Genomic DNA, 15,591 nt, shown 5'->3' with positions numbered 1-15,591 from the left:
TACTCTCATGTAAAATATTGATTAATGTGGTCTAATACAAACGTCCCATGTAATTCTATGTTTGTGTGCTGTCTTATATCATTGCATCCTAAATGGCTTCCCTGAGCTTGGTCCACCTCGAAGGGTCTCCTTGTTTTCATGCAGGCTCTATAGCGAGGTGTTAGTGTTGTATCTGAGTTCTTTTCAACACAACAGACACCTTTTGAAACAGGGCCGGACCTGGCAATGTTGGAGCCCTAGGCGAGATTTCGTATTGACATCTGAATATGGAATCCAGCATCTGTCCCTGATCTAGACGGCATTGAAGGTTCCTGGAGGACAGACGGCCGGACAGAGACGTCCTCCCATACCAGGTGCTTCACCGAGCTACCTCCTGTTTACAAATGTCCAACCTTTATTCCAATAAACCTTTTAGCGATGTTCCCGAGTTGCTTTGAAATATGTTTGAAAGGTGGCTGTTGCACGAAATAAGACCGTCCAATGTCTCATGTTTGATCACTGAGAGGGTATCAGGAGGTCAAAGTGAAGCCTCAAGACTCTTTAACAGAGAATCAAATACTGGTAAAAAAGTCTTATTTTTTAACAATAACTTGACTATACTCCGTCTAAAAGGAGCAGGAAGTTTGACTGAAGGCTCCAACATGGATCCTGCAAAGCCTCGATCGACCTCCATCAACTAAACACGGAATAATAATGATTCTATTGCACCAATCAGTTCCTGTGGGATTTTATTTCTTTTTAGATGAATAACGTAACAATAAAAAATAGTCTACACATGAGAGAAAACAAACACATGTATGGGTGAACTGTACGTGTACATGTATGATCCACAGATGAGACATCACTGTGAACAAGTGTCACGGTTATTTTTATAATTCTTTCTCATTGCCAGTGAAAATATCGAATCTAAAAAGGATCAACTTTACAACATACTCTATTCATTGATTGATTCTTCAATTAATTTGTAAATAAATGCATTAATTCATGTGTTTGTTCACCATTTCTATGTCACTTGTGCTCTTCCATAGAACTCAGTGTGTCACCTTACAGGATCATTTGGATGTCCCCCCCCGCTCTCAGCTGCGTAGAGTTCCTGCATGGAACGAATCCAAGGTGTGTCTCAGATAAAATAGCTTTCACTTCCTGGACTATTTTTTGAGCTGTTTTGATCGAAACCTAATCTTTAGTTTCCTTGTAAGTAACTTGTGAGACTTGTTTTTCGTAAGAGGCGTCTGCTGATTAAAGTGATTATTCAGAAACACACGAGCCACAGCAGCAGGATCCAGCCAGTGTCTCCCCCACAAGTGAAGAGCTCCTGCAGTGTCCCCCATTCAGAGGTGTAAAAAGTACTGAAATATTGTACTCAAGTAAAAGTACCTTTACTTTGATGAAATTTTACTTAAGTACAATTAAAGGTAGCCATCTAAAAATCTACCATAGAGCAGGACCGGCTGGGAAACTGAACTCCAGATAGGCATCTCCGATGCTCTTTGGAAAAAGGCGTTGAAAGCTGTTAACTCCTCTTCTAGCTGTGCCAGACTTTCTGTTATCCAATTTAAAGTACTTTTTAGGCTGCACTATAGCAAAGACAAACTCTTCAAACTTTACCCAGACAAGACATCTGAAACTTGTGATAGATGCTCTCAGACGCCATGCATCTGACACATATGTTCTGGACATGCTCCAAGTGGTTAAATTACTGGCAATCAATTTTTAAATCTATCTCTGACATCCTAGGTATACCAGTTAGTCCTTCACCACAGATGGCTATTTTTGGGGTGCCTCCGGATGAACTTGTAACCACATCCCTGCAGGAAAATGTTATAGCTTCTGCGTCCTTGATTGCACGTAGAAAAATTCTTCTCTTATGGAAATCTTCCCAGCCACCTTCCTTCAAATCCTGGCTACATGATTTATTATTTCTATTGAAACTGGAGAAAATCAAATTCAGCCTTAGAGGCCGCCCTGAGAAGTTTTATTCGCACTGGAAATCCCTCCTGGATTATGCCGATAAACTCCCTGCCACTGAAACGTCCCCCTGATCTTTTGTTCACACCTTGAATAGTCCGCCGACCCCCACTCCATTTGATATGACTCTTGGTACTCAACCTGACCCAGGAATAGTGGGCTGATCAGTTAAGCATGTAAAGACGCAGGCAGCAAACAACTTATATTACAACCCCCTTCTTTATCTATTTTATATTATTTTATTTATTTTTATTACCTTATTATTTTATTATTGTTATTGTTTATTATTTATTTATTCATCTTTTTCTGTATGTCGTGTTATCTAAAACCGATCTGGTATGTTGTACTGTTGTTAAAATGTCTCTGGGATGGGTGGGATGGGCATGGGGTTATACAAAATGGAAATGAAACTGTCTTTGATTGTATTGTCCACTGCAAATGTCAAATCAATAAAAATGTTTATAAAAAAAAAAAAAATCTACTATAGGAACGGCCCCCATCAAGTTGTTGGAAGTAACTAAGTAACTTTTACTTAAAGTACACACACACTAAACACGCTGCGTGTTTGTGTATAAAAGGTGTATTCACAATCAGGATGTTGGTACGGCAGCCAGTGATGCTTCTTTCCATCATGTTCAAAAAATGGATTCCAGACTGTACACTACACACACACACACACACACACACACACACACACACACACACACACACACACACACACACACACACACACTTTGTCATGTGAGACACAGTAGAACCCAGGGTTGGAGAAGCTCCTGTGACCTCACCTGAAGTCCGTAAGCGGAGGAAACAGGTTGAAAGCTAGAACAAGCTTTCAACCCTATGTTCTCCCCAAGAGTGAAGGGCTGGGAATCCTCCATCACCAAATTGACCAAGGCCTCATCCGCATCATTCTTCAGTCCTGAACCGCATTGATTTACAGATGTCATTCATTACTCCCATGTAAAATATTGATTAATGTGGTCTAATACAAAGTCCCATGTAATTCTATGTTTGTGTGCTGTCTTATATCATTGCATCCTAAATGGCTTCCCTGAGCTTGGTCCACCTCGAAGGGTCTCCTTGTTTTCATGCAGGCTCTATAGCGAGGTGTTAGTGTTGTATCTGAGTTCTTTTCAACACAACAGACACCTTTTGAAACAGGGCCGGACCTGGCAATGTTGGAGCCCTAGGCGAGATTTCGTATTGACATCTGAATATGGAATCCAGCATCTGTCCCTGATCTAGACGGCATTGAAGGTTCCTGGAGGACAGACGGCCGGACAGAGACGTCCTCCCATACCAGGTGCTTCACCGAGCTACCTCCTGTTTACAAATGTCCAACCTTTATTCCAATAAACCTTTTAGCGATGTTCCCGAGTTGCTTTGAAATATGTTTGAAAGGTGGCTGTTGCACGAAATAAGACCGTCCAATGTCTCATGTTTGATCACTGAGAGGGTATCAGGAGGTCAAAGTGAAGCCTCAAGACTCTTTAACAGAGAATCAAATACTGGTAAAAAAGTCTTATTTTTTAACAATAACTTGACTATACTCCGTCTAAAAGGAGCAGGAAGTTTGACTGAAGGCTCCAACATGGATCCTGCAAAGCCTCGATCGACCTCCATCAACTAAACACGGAATAATAATGATTCTATTGCACCAATCAGTTCCTGTGGGATTTTATTTCTTTTTAGATGAATAACGTAACAATAAAAAATAGTCTACACATGAGAGAAAACAAACACATGTATGGGTGAACTGTACGTGTACATGTATGATCCACAGATGAGACATCACTGTGAACAAGTGTCACGGTTATTTTTATAATTCTTTCTCATTGCCAGTGAAAATATCGAATCTAAAAAGGATCAACTTTACAACATACTCTATTCATTGATTGATTCTTCAATTAATTTGTAAATAAATGCATTAATTCATGTGTTTGTTCACCATTTCTATGTCACTTGTGCTCTTCCATAGAACTCAGTGTGTCACCTTACAGGATCATTTGGATGTCCCCCCCCGCTCTCAGCTGCGTAGAGTTCCTGCATGGAACGAATCCAAGGTGTGTCTCAGATAAAATAGCTTTCACTTCCTGGACTATTTTTTGAGCTGTTTTGATCGAAACCTAATCTTTAGTTTCCTTGTAAGTAACTTGTGAGACTTGTTTTTCGTAAGAGGCGTCTGCTGATTAAAGTGATTATTCAGAAACACACGAGCCACAGCAGCAGGATCCAGCCAGTGTCTCCCCCACAAGTGAAGAGCTCCTGCAGTGTCCCCCATTCAGAGGTGTAAAAAGTACTGAAATATTGTACTCAAGTAAAAGTACCTTTACTTTGATGAAATTTTACTTAAGTACAATTAAAGGTAGCCATCTAAAAATCTACCATAGAGCAGGACCGGCTGGGAAACTGAACTCCAGATAGGCATCTCCGATGCTCTTTGGAAAAAGGCGTTGAAAGCTGTTAACTCCTCTTCTAGCTGTGCCAGACTTTCTGTTATCCAATTTAAAGTACTTTTTAGGCTGCACTATAGCAAAGACAAACTCTTCAAACTTTACCCAGACAAGACATCTGAAACTTGTGATAGATGCTCTCAGACGCCATGCATCTGACACATATGTTCTGGACATGCTCCAAGTGGTTAAATTACTGGCAATCAATTTTTAAATCTATCTCTGACATCCTAGGTATACCAGTTAGTCCTTCACCACAGATGGCTATTTTTGGGGTGCCTCCGGATGAACTTGTAACCACATCCCTGCAGGAAAATGTTATAGCTTCTGCGTCCTTGATTGCACGTAGAAAAATTCTTCTCTTATGGAAATCTTCCCAGCCACCTTCCTTCAAATCCTGGCTACATGATTTATTATTTCTATTGAAACTGGAGAAAATCAAATTCAGCCTTAGAGGCCGCCCTGAGAAGTTTTATTCGCACTGGAAATCCCTCCTGGATTATGCCGATAAACTCCCTGCCACTGAAACGTCCCCCTGATCTTTTGTTCACACCTTGAATAGTCCGCCGACCCCCACTCCATTTGATATGACTCTTGGTACTCAACCTGACCCAGGAATAGTGGGCTGATCAGTTAAGCATGTAAAGACGCAGGCAGCAAACAACTTATATTACAACCCCCTTCTTTATCTATTTTATATTATTTTATTTATTTTTATTACCTTATTATTTTATTATTGTTATTGTTTATTATTTATTTATTCATCTTTTTCTGTATGTCGTGTTATCTAAAACCGATCTGGTATGTTGTACTGTTGTTAAAATGTCTCTGGGATGGGTGGGATGGGCATGGGGTTATACAAAATGGAAATGAAACTGTCTTTGATTGTATTGTCCACTGCAAATGTCAAATCAATAAAAATGTTTATAAAAAAAAAAAAAATCTACTATAGGAACGGCCCCCATCAAGTTGTTGGAAGTAACTAAGTAACTTTTACTTAAAGTACACACACACTAAACACGCTGCGTGTTTGTGTATAAAAGGTGTATTCACAATCAGGATGTTGGTACGGCAGCCAGTGATGCTTCTTTCCATCATGTTCAAAAAATGGATTCCAGACTGTACACTACACACACACACACACACACACACACACACACACACACACACACACACACACACACACACACACACTTTGTCATGTGAGACACAGTAGAACCCAGGGTTGGAGAAGCTCCTGTGACCTCACCTGAAGTCCGTAAGCGGAGGAAACAGGTTGAAAGCTAGAACAAGCTTTCAACCCTATGTTCTCCCCAAGAGTGAAGGGCTGGGAATCCTCCATCACCAAATTGACCAAGGCCTCATCCGCATCATTCTTCAGTCCTGAACCGCATTGATTTACAGATGTCATTCATTACTCCCATGTAAAATATTGATTAATGTGGTCTAATACAAAGTCCCATGTAATTCTATGTTTGTGTGCTGTCTTATATCATTGCATCCTAAATGGCTTCCCTGAGCTTGGTCCACCTCGAAGGGTCTCCTTGTTTTCATGCAGGCTCTATAGCGAGGTGTTAGTGTTGTATCTGAGTTCTTTTCAACACAACAGACACCTTTTGAAACAGGGCCGGACCTGGCAATGTTGGAGCCCTAGGCGAGATTTCGTATTGACATCTGAATATGGAATCCAGCATCTGTCCCTGATCTAGACGGCATTGAAGGTTCCTGGAGGACAGACGGCCGGACAGAGACGTCCTCCCATACCAGGTGCTTCACCGAGCTACCTCCTGTTTACAAATGTCCAACCTTTATTCCAATAAACCTTTTAGCGATGTTCCCGAGTTGCTTTGAAATATGTTTGAAAGGTGGCTGTTGCACGAAATAAGACCGTCCAATGTCTCATGTTTGATCACTGAGAGGGTATCAGGAGGTCAAAGTGAAGCCTCAAGACTCTTTAACAGAGAATCAAATACTGGTAAAAAAGTCTTATTTTTTAACAATAACTTGACTATACTCCGTCTAAAAGGAGCAGGAAGTTTGACTGAAGGCTCCAACATGGATCCTGCAAAGCCTCGATCGACCTCCATCAACTAAACACGGAATAATAATGATTCTATTGCACCAATCAGTTCCTGTGGGATTTTATTTCTTTTTAGATGAATAACGTAACAATAAAAAATAGTCTACACATGAGAGAAAACAAACACATGTATGGGTGAACTGTACGTGTACATGTATGATCCACAGATGAGACATCACTGTGAACAAGTGTCACGGTTATTTTTATAATTCTTTCTCATTGCCAGTGAAAATATCGAATCTAAAAAGGATCAACTTTACAACATACTCTATTCATTGATTGATTCTTCAATTAATTTGTAAATAAATGCATTAATTCATGTGTTTGTTCACCATTTCTATGTCACTTGTGCTCTTCCATAGAACTCAGTGTGTCACCTTACAGGATCATTTGGATGTCCCCCCCCGCTCTCAGCTGCGTAGAGTTCCTGCATGGAACGAATCCAAGGTGTGTCTCAGATAAAATAGCTTTCACTTCCTGGACTATTTTTTGAGCTGTTTTGATCGAAACCTAATCTTTAGTTTCCTTGTAAGTAACTTGTGAGACTTGTTTTTCGTAAGAGGCGTCTGCTGATTAAAGTGATTATTCAGAAACACACGAGCCACAGCAGCAGGATCCAGCCAGTGTCTCCCCCACAAGTGAAGAGCTCCTGCAGTGTCCCCCATTCAGAGGTGTAAAAAGTACTGAAATATTGTACTCAAGTAAAAGTACCTTTACTTTGATGAAATTTTACTTAAGTACAATTAAAGGTAGCCATCTAAAAATCTACCATAGAGCAGGACCGGCTGGGAAACTGAACTCCAGATAGGCATCTCCGATGCTCTTTGGAAAAAGGCGTTGAAAGCTGTTAACTCCTCTTCTAGCTGTGCCAGACTTTCTGTTATCCAATTTAAAGTACTTTTTAGGCTGCACTATAGCAAAGACAAACTCTTCAAACTTTACCCAGACAAGACATCTGAAACTTGTGATAGATGCTCTCAGACGCCATGCATCTGACACATATGTTCTGGACATGCTCCAAGTGGTTAAATTACTGGCAATCAATTTTTAAATCTATCTCTGACATCCTAGGTATACCAGTTAGTCCTTCACCACAGATGGCTATTTTTGGGGTGCCTCCGGATGAACTTGTAACCACATCCCTGCAGGAAAATGTTATAGCTTCTGCGTCCTTGATTGCACGTAGAAAAATTCTTCTCTTATGGAAATCTTCCCAGCCACCTTCCTTCAAATCCTGGCTACATGATTTATTATTTCTATTGAAACTGGAGAAAATCAAATTCAGCCTTAGAGGCCGCCCTGAGAAGTTTTATTCGCACTGGAAATCCCTCCTGGATTATGCCGATAAACTCCCTGCCACTGAAACGTCCCCCTGATCTTTTGTTCACACCTTGAATAGTCCGCCGACCCCCACTCCATTTGATATGACTCTTGGTACTCAACCTGACCCAGGAATAGTGGGCTGATCAGTTAAGCATGTAAAGACGCAGGCAGCAAACAACTTATATTACAACCCCCTTCTTTATCTATTTTATATTATTTTATTTATTTTTATTACCTTATTATTTTATTATTGTTATTGTTTATTATTTATTTATTCATCTTTTTCTGTATGTCGTGTTATCTAAAACCGATCTGGTATGTTGTACTGTTGTTAAAATGTCTCTGGGATGGGTGGGATGGGCATGGGGTTATACAAAATGGAAATGAAACTGTCTTTGATTGTATTGTCCACTGCAAATGTCAAATCAATAAAAATGTTTATAAAAAAAAAAAAATCTACTATAGGAACGGCCCCCATCAAGTTGTTGGAAGTAACTAAGTAACTTTTACTTAAAGTACACACACACTAAACACGCTGCGTGTTTGTGTATAAAAGGTGTATTCACAATCAGGATGTTGGTACGGCAGCCAGTGATGCTTCTTTCCATCATGTTCAAAAAATGGATTCCAGACTGTACACTACACACACACACACACACACACACACACACACACACACTTTGTCATGTGAGACACAGTAGAACCCAGGGTTGGAGAAGCTCCTGTGACCTCACCTGAAGTCCGTAAGCGGAGGAAACAGGTTGAAAGCTAGAACAAGCTTTCAACCCTATGTTCTCCCCAAGAGTGAAGGGCTGGGAATCCTCCATCACCAAATTGACCAAGGCCTCATCCGCATCATTCTTCAGTCCTGAACCGCATTGATTTACAGATGTCATTCATTACTCCCATGTAAAATATTGATTAATGTGGTCTAATACAAAGTCCCATGTAATTCTATGTTTGTGTGCTGTCTTATATCATTGCATCCTAAATGGCTTCCCTGAGCTTGGTCCACCTCGAAGGGTCTCCTTGTTTTCATGCAGGCTCTATAGCGAGGTGTTAGTGTTGTATCTGAGTTCTTTTCAACACAACAGACACCTTTTGAAACAGGGCCGGACCTGGCAATGTTGGAGCCCTAGGCGAGATTTCGTATTGACATCTGAATATGGAATCCAGCATCTGTCCCTGATCTAGACGGCATTGAAGGTTCCTGGAGGACAGACGGCCGGACAGAGACGTCCTCCCATACCAGGTGCTTCACCGAGCTACCTCCTGTTTACAAATGTCCAACCTTTATTCCAATAAACCTTTTAGCGATGTTCCCGAGTTGCTTTGAAATATGTTTGAAAGGTGGCTGTTGCACGAAATAAGACCGTCCAATGTCTCATGTTTGATCACTGAGAGGGTATCAGGAGGTCAAAGTGAAGCCTCAAGACTCTTTAACAGAGAATCAAATACTGGTAAAAAAGTCTTATTTTTTAACAATAACTTGACTATACTCCGTCTAAAAGGAGCAGGAAGTTTGACTGAAGGCTCCAACATGGATCCTGCAAAGCCTCGATCGACCTCCATCAACTAAACACGGAATAATAATGATTCTATTGCACCAATCAGTTCCTGTGGGATTTTATTTCTTTTTAGATGAATAACGTAACAATAAAAAATAGTCTACACATGAGAGAAAACAAACACATGTATGGGTGAACTGTACGTGTACATGTATGATCCACAGATGAGACATCACTGTGAACAAGTGTCACGGTTATTTTTATAATTCTTTCTCATTGCCAGTGAAAATATCGAATCTAAAAAGGATCAACTTTACAACATACTCTATTCATTGATTGATTCTTCAATTAATTTGTAAATAAATGCATTAATTCATGTGTTTGTTCACCATTTCTATGTCACTTGTGCTCTTCCATAGAACTCAGTGTGTCACCTTACAGGATCATTTGGATGTCCCCCCCCGCTCTCAGCTGCGTAGAGTTCCTGCATGGAACGAATCCAAGGTGTGTCTCAGATAAAATAGCTTTCACTTCCTGGACTATTTTTTGAGCTGTTTTGATCGAAACCTAATCTTTAGTTTCCTTGTAAGTAACTTGTGAGACTTGTTTTTCGTAAGAGGCGTCTGCTGATTAAAGTGATTATTCAGAAACACACGAGCCACAGCAGCAGGATCCAGCCAGTGTCTCCCCCACAAGTGAAGAGCTCCTGCAGTGTCCCCCATTCAGAGGTGTAAAAAGTACTGAAATATTGTACTCAAGTAAAAGTACCTTTACTTTGATGAAATTTTACTTAAGTACAATTAAAGGTAGCCATCTAAAAATCTACCATAGAGCAGGACCGGCTGGGAAACTGAACTCCAGATAGGCATCTCCGATGCTCTTTGGAAAAAGGCGTTGAAAGCTGTTAACTCCTCTTCTAGCTGTGCCAGACTTTCTGTTATCCAATTTAAAGTACTTTTTAGGCTGCACTATAGCAAAGACAAACTCTTCAAACTTTACCCAGACAAGACATCTGAAACTTGTGATAGATGCTCTCAGACGCCATGCATCTGACACATATGTTCTGGACATGCTCCAAGTGGTTAAATTACTGGCAATCAATTTTTAAATCTATCTCTGACATCCTAGGTATACCAGTTAGTCCTTCACCACAGATGGCTATTTTTGGGGTGCCTCCGGATGAACTTGTAACCACATCCCTGCAGGAAAATGTTATAGCTTCTGCGTCCTTGATTGCACGTAGAAAAATTCTTCTCTTATGGAAATCTTCCCAGCCACCTTCCTTCAAATCCTGGCTACATGATTTATTATTTCTATTGAAACTGGAGAAAATCAAATTCAGCCTTAGAGGCCGCCCTGAGAAGTTTTATTCGCACTGGAAATCCCTCCTGGATTATGCCGATAAACTCCCTGCCACTGAAACGTCCCCCTGATCTTTTGTTCACACCTTGAATAGTCCGCCGACCCCCACTCCATTTGATATGACTCTTGGTACTCAACCTGACCCAGGAATAGTGGGCTGATCAGTTAAGCATGTAAAGACGCAGGCAGCAAACAACTTATATTACAACCCCCTTCTTTATCTATTTTATATTATTTTATTTATTTTTATTACCTTATTATTTTATTATTGTTATTGTTTATTATTTATTTATTCATCTTTTTCTGTATGTCGTGTTATCTAAAACCGATCTGGTATGTTGTACTGTTGTTAAAATGTCTCTGGGATGGGTGGGATGGGCATGGGGTTATACAAAATGGAAATGAAACTGTCTTTGATTGTATTGTCCACTGCAAATGTCAAATCAATAAAAATGTTTATAAAAAAAAAAAAAATCTACTATAGGAACGGCCCCCATCAAGTTGTTGGAAGTAACTAAGTAACTTTTACTTAAAGTACACACACACTAAACACGCTGCGTGTTTGTGTATAAAAGGTGTATTCACAATCAGGATGTTGGTACGGCAGCCAGTGATGCTTCTTTCCATCATGTTCAAAAAATGGATTCCAGACTGTACACTACACACACACACACACACACACACACACACACACACACACACACACACACACACACACACACACACACACACACACACACACACACTTTGTCATGTGAGACACAGTAGAACCCAGGGTTGGAGAAGCTCCTGTGACCTCACCTGAAGTCCGTAAGCGGAGGAAACAGGTTGAAAGCTAGAACAAGCTTTCAACCCTATGTTCTCCCCAAGAGTGAAGGGCTGGGAATCCTCCATCACCAAATTGACCAAGGCCTCATCCGCATCATTCTTCAGTCCTGAACCGCATTGATTTACAGATGTCATTCATTACTCCCATGTAAAATATTGATTAATGTGGTCTAATACAAACGTCCCATGTAATTCTATGTTTGTGTGCTGTCTTATATCATTGCATCCTAAATGGCTTCCCTGAGCTTGGTCCACCTCGAAGGGTCTCCTTGTTTTCATGCAGGCTCTATAGCGAGGTGTTAGTGTTGTATCTGAGTTCTTTTCAACACAACAGACACCTTTTGAAACAGGGCCGGACCTGGCAATGTTGGAGCCCTAGGCGAGATTTCGTATTGACATCTGAATATGGAATCCAGCATCTGTCCCTGATCTAGACGGCATTGAAGGTTCCTGGAGGACAGACGGCCGGACAGAGACGTCCTCCCATACCAGGTGCTTCACCGAGCTACCTCCTGTTTACAAATGTCCAACCTTTATTCCAATAAACCTTTTAGCGATGTTCCCGAGTTGCTTTGAAATATGTTTGAAAGGTGGCTGTTGCACGAAATAAGACCGTCCAATGTCTCATGTTTGATCACTGAGAGGGTATCAGGAGGTCAAAGTGAAGCCTCAAGACTCTTTAACAGAGAATCAAATACTGGTAAAAAAGTCTTATTTTTTAACAATAACTTGACTATACTCCGTCTAAAAGGAGCAGGAAGTTTGACTGAAGGCTCCAACATGGATCCTGCAAAGCCTCGATCGACCTCCATCAACTAAACACGGAATAATAATGATTCTATTGCACCAATCAGTTCCTGTGGGATTTTATTTCTTTTTAGATGAATAACGTAACAATAAAAAATAGTCTACACATGAGAGAAAACAAACACATGTATGGGTGAACTGTACGTGTACATGTATGATCCACAGATGAGACATCACTGTGAACAAGTGTCACGGTTATTTTTATAATTCTTTCTCATTGCCAGTGAAAATATCGAATCTAAAAAGGATCAACTTTACAACATACTCTATTCATTGATTGATTCTTCAATTAATTTGTAAATAAATGCATTAATTCATGTGTTTGTTCACCATTTCTATGTCACTTGTGCTCTTCCATAGAACTCAGTGTGTCACCTTACAGGATCATTTGGATGTCCCCCCCCGCTCTCAGCTGCGTAGAGTTCCTGCATGGAACGAATCCAAGGTGTGTCTCAGATAAAATAGCTTTCACTTCCTGGACTATTTTTTGAGCTGTTTTGATCGAAACCTAATCTTTAGTTTCCTTGTAAGTAACTTGTGAGACTTGTTTTTCGTAAGAGGCGTCTGCTGATTAAAGTGATTATTCAGAAACACACGAGCCACAGCAGCAGGATCCAGCCAGTGTCTCCCCCACAAGTGAAGAGCTCCTGCAGTGTCCCCCATTCAGAGGTGTAAAAAGTACTGAAATATTGTACTCAAGTAAAAGTACCTTTACTTTGATGAAATTTTACTTAAGTACAATTAAAGGTAGCCATCTAAAAATCTACCATAGAGCAGGACCGGCTGGGAAACTGAACTCCAGATAGGCATCTCCGATGCTCTTTGGAAAAAGGCGTTGAAAGCTGTTAACTCCTCTTCTAGCTGTGCCAGACTTTCTGTTATCCAATTTAAAGTACTTTTTAGGCTGCACTATAGCAAAGACAAACTCTTCAAACTTTACCCAGACAAGACATCTGAAACTTGTGATAGATGCTCTCAGACGCCATGCATCTGACACATATGTTCTGGACATGCTCCAAGTGGTTAAATTACTGGCAATCAATTTTTAAATCTATCTCTGACATCCTAGGTATACCAGTTAGTCCTTCACCACAGATGGCTATTTTTGGGGTGCCTCCGGATGAACTTGTAACCACATCCCTGCAGGAAAATGTTATAGCTTCTGCGTCCTTGATTGCACGTAGAAAAATTCTTCTCTTATGGAAATCTTCCCAGCCACCTTCCTTCAAATCCTGGCTACATGATTTATTATTTCTATTGAAACTGGAGAAAATCAAATTCAGCCTTAGAGGCCGCCCTGAGAAGTTTTATTCGCACTGGAAATCCCTCCTGGATTATGCCGATAAACTCCCTGCCACTGAAACGTCCCCCTGATCTTTTGTTCACACCTTGAATAGTCCGCCGACCCCCACTCCATTTGATATGACTCTTGGTACTCAACCTGACCCAGGAATAGTGGGCTGATCAGTTAAGCATGTAAAGACGCAGGCAGCAAACAACTTATATTACAACCCCCTTCTTTATCTATTTTATATTATTTTATTTATTTTTATTACCTTATTATTTTATTATTGTTATTGTTTATTATTTATTTATTCATCTTTTTCTGTATGTCGTGTTATCTAAAACCGATCTGGTATGTTGTACTGTTGTTAAAATGTCTCTGGGATGGGTGGGATGGGCATGGGGTTATACAAAATGGAAATGAAACTGTCTTTGATTGTATTGTCCACTGCAAATGTCAAATCAATAAAAATGTTTATAAAAAAAAAAAAAATCTACTATAGGAACGGCCCCCATCAAGTTGTTGGAAGTAACTAAGTAACTTTTACTTAAAGTACACACACACTAAACACGCTGCGTGTTTGTGTATAAAAGGTGTATTCACAATCAGGATGTTGGTACGGCAGCCAGTGATGCTTCTTTCCATCATGTTCAAAAAATGGATTCCAGACTGTACACTACACACACACACACACACACACACACACACACACACACACACACACACACACACACACACACACACTTTGTCATGTGAGACACAGTAGAACCCAGGGTTGGAGAAGCTCCTGTGACCTCACCTGAAGTCCGTAAGCGGAGGAAACAGGTTGAAAGCTAGAACAAGCTTTCAACCCTATGTTCTCCCCAAGAGTGAAGGGCTGGGAATCCTCCATCACCAAATTGACCAAGGCCTCATCCGCATCATTCTTCAGTCCTGAACCGCATTGATTTACAGATGTCATTCATTACTCCCATGTAAAATATTGATTAATGTGGTCTAATACAAACGTCCCATGTAATTCTATGTTTGTGTGCTGTCTTATATCATTGCATCCTAAATGGCTTCCCTGAGCTTGGTCCACCTCGAAGGGTCTCCTTGTTTTCATGCAGGCTCTATAGCGAGGTGTTAGTGTTGTATCTGAGTTCTTTTCAACACAACAGACACCTTTTGAAACAGGGCCGGACCTGGCAATGTTGGAGCCCTAGGCGAGATTTCGTATTGACATCTGAATATGGAATCCAGCATCTGTCCCTGATCTAGACGGCATTGAAGGTTCCTGGAGGACAGACGGCCGGACAGAGACGTCCTCCCATACCAGGTGCTTCACCGAGCTACCTCCTGTTTACAAATGTCCAACCTTTATTCCAATAAACCTTTTAGCGATGTTCCCGAGTTGCTTTGAAATATGTTTGAAAGGTGGCTGTTGCACGAAATAAGACCGTCCAATGTCTCATGTTTGATCACTGAGAGGGTATCAGGAGGTCAAAGTGAAGCCTCAAGACTCTTTAACAGAGAATCAAATACTGGTAAAAAAGTCTTATTTTTTAACAATAACTTGACTATACTCCGTCTAAAAGGAGCAGGAAGTTTGACTGAAGGCTCCAACATGGATCCTGCAAAGCCTCGATCGACCTCCATCAACTAAACACGGAATAATAATGATTCTATTGCACCAATCAGTTCCTGTGGGATTTTATTTCTTTTTAGATGAATAACGTAACAATAAAAAATAGTCTACACATGAGAGAAAACAAACACATGTATGGGTGAACTGTACGTGTACATGTATGATCCACAGATGAGACATCACTGTGAACAAGTGTCACGGTTATTTTTATAATTCTTTCTCATTGCCAGTGAAAATATCGAATCTAAAAAGGATCAACTTTACAACATACTCTATTCATTGATTGATTCTTCAATTAATTTGTAAATAAATGCATTAATTCATGTGTTTGTTCACCATTTCTATGT

Source organism: Limanda limanda, chromosome 4, assembly GCF_963576545.1.
Source record: "Limanda limanda chromosome 4, fLimLim1.1, whole genome shotgun sequence".
In the NCBI taxonomy this organism is placed as follows: Eukaryota; Metazoa; Chordata; class Actinopteri; order Pleuronectiformes; family Pleuronectidae; genus Limanda; species Limanda limanda.
The sequence above is the reverse complement of the archived record's forward strand: the minus strand, read 5'-3'. Positions refer to the sequence as shown.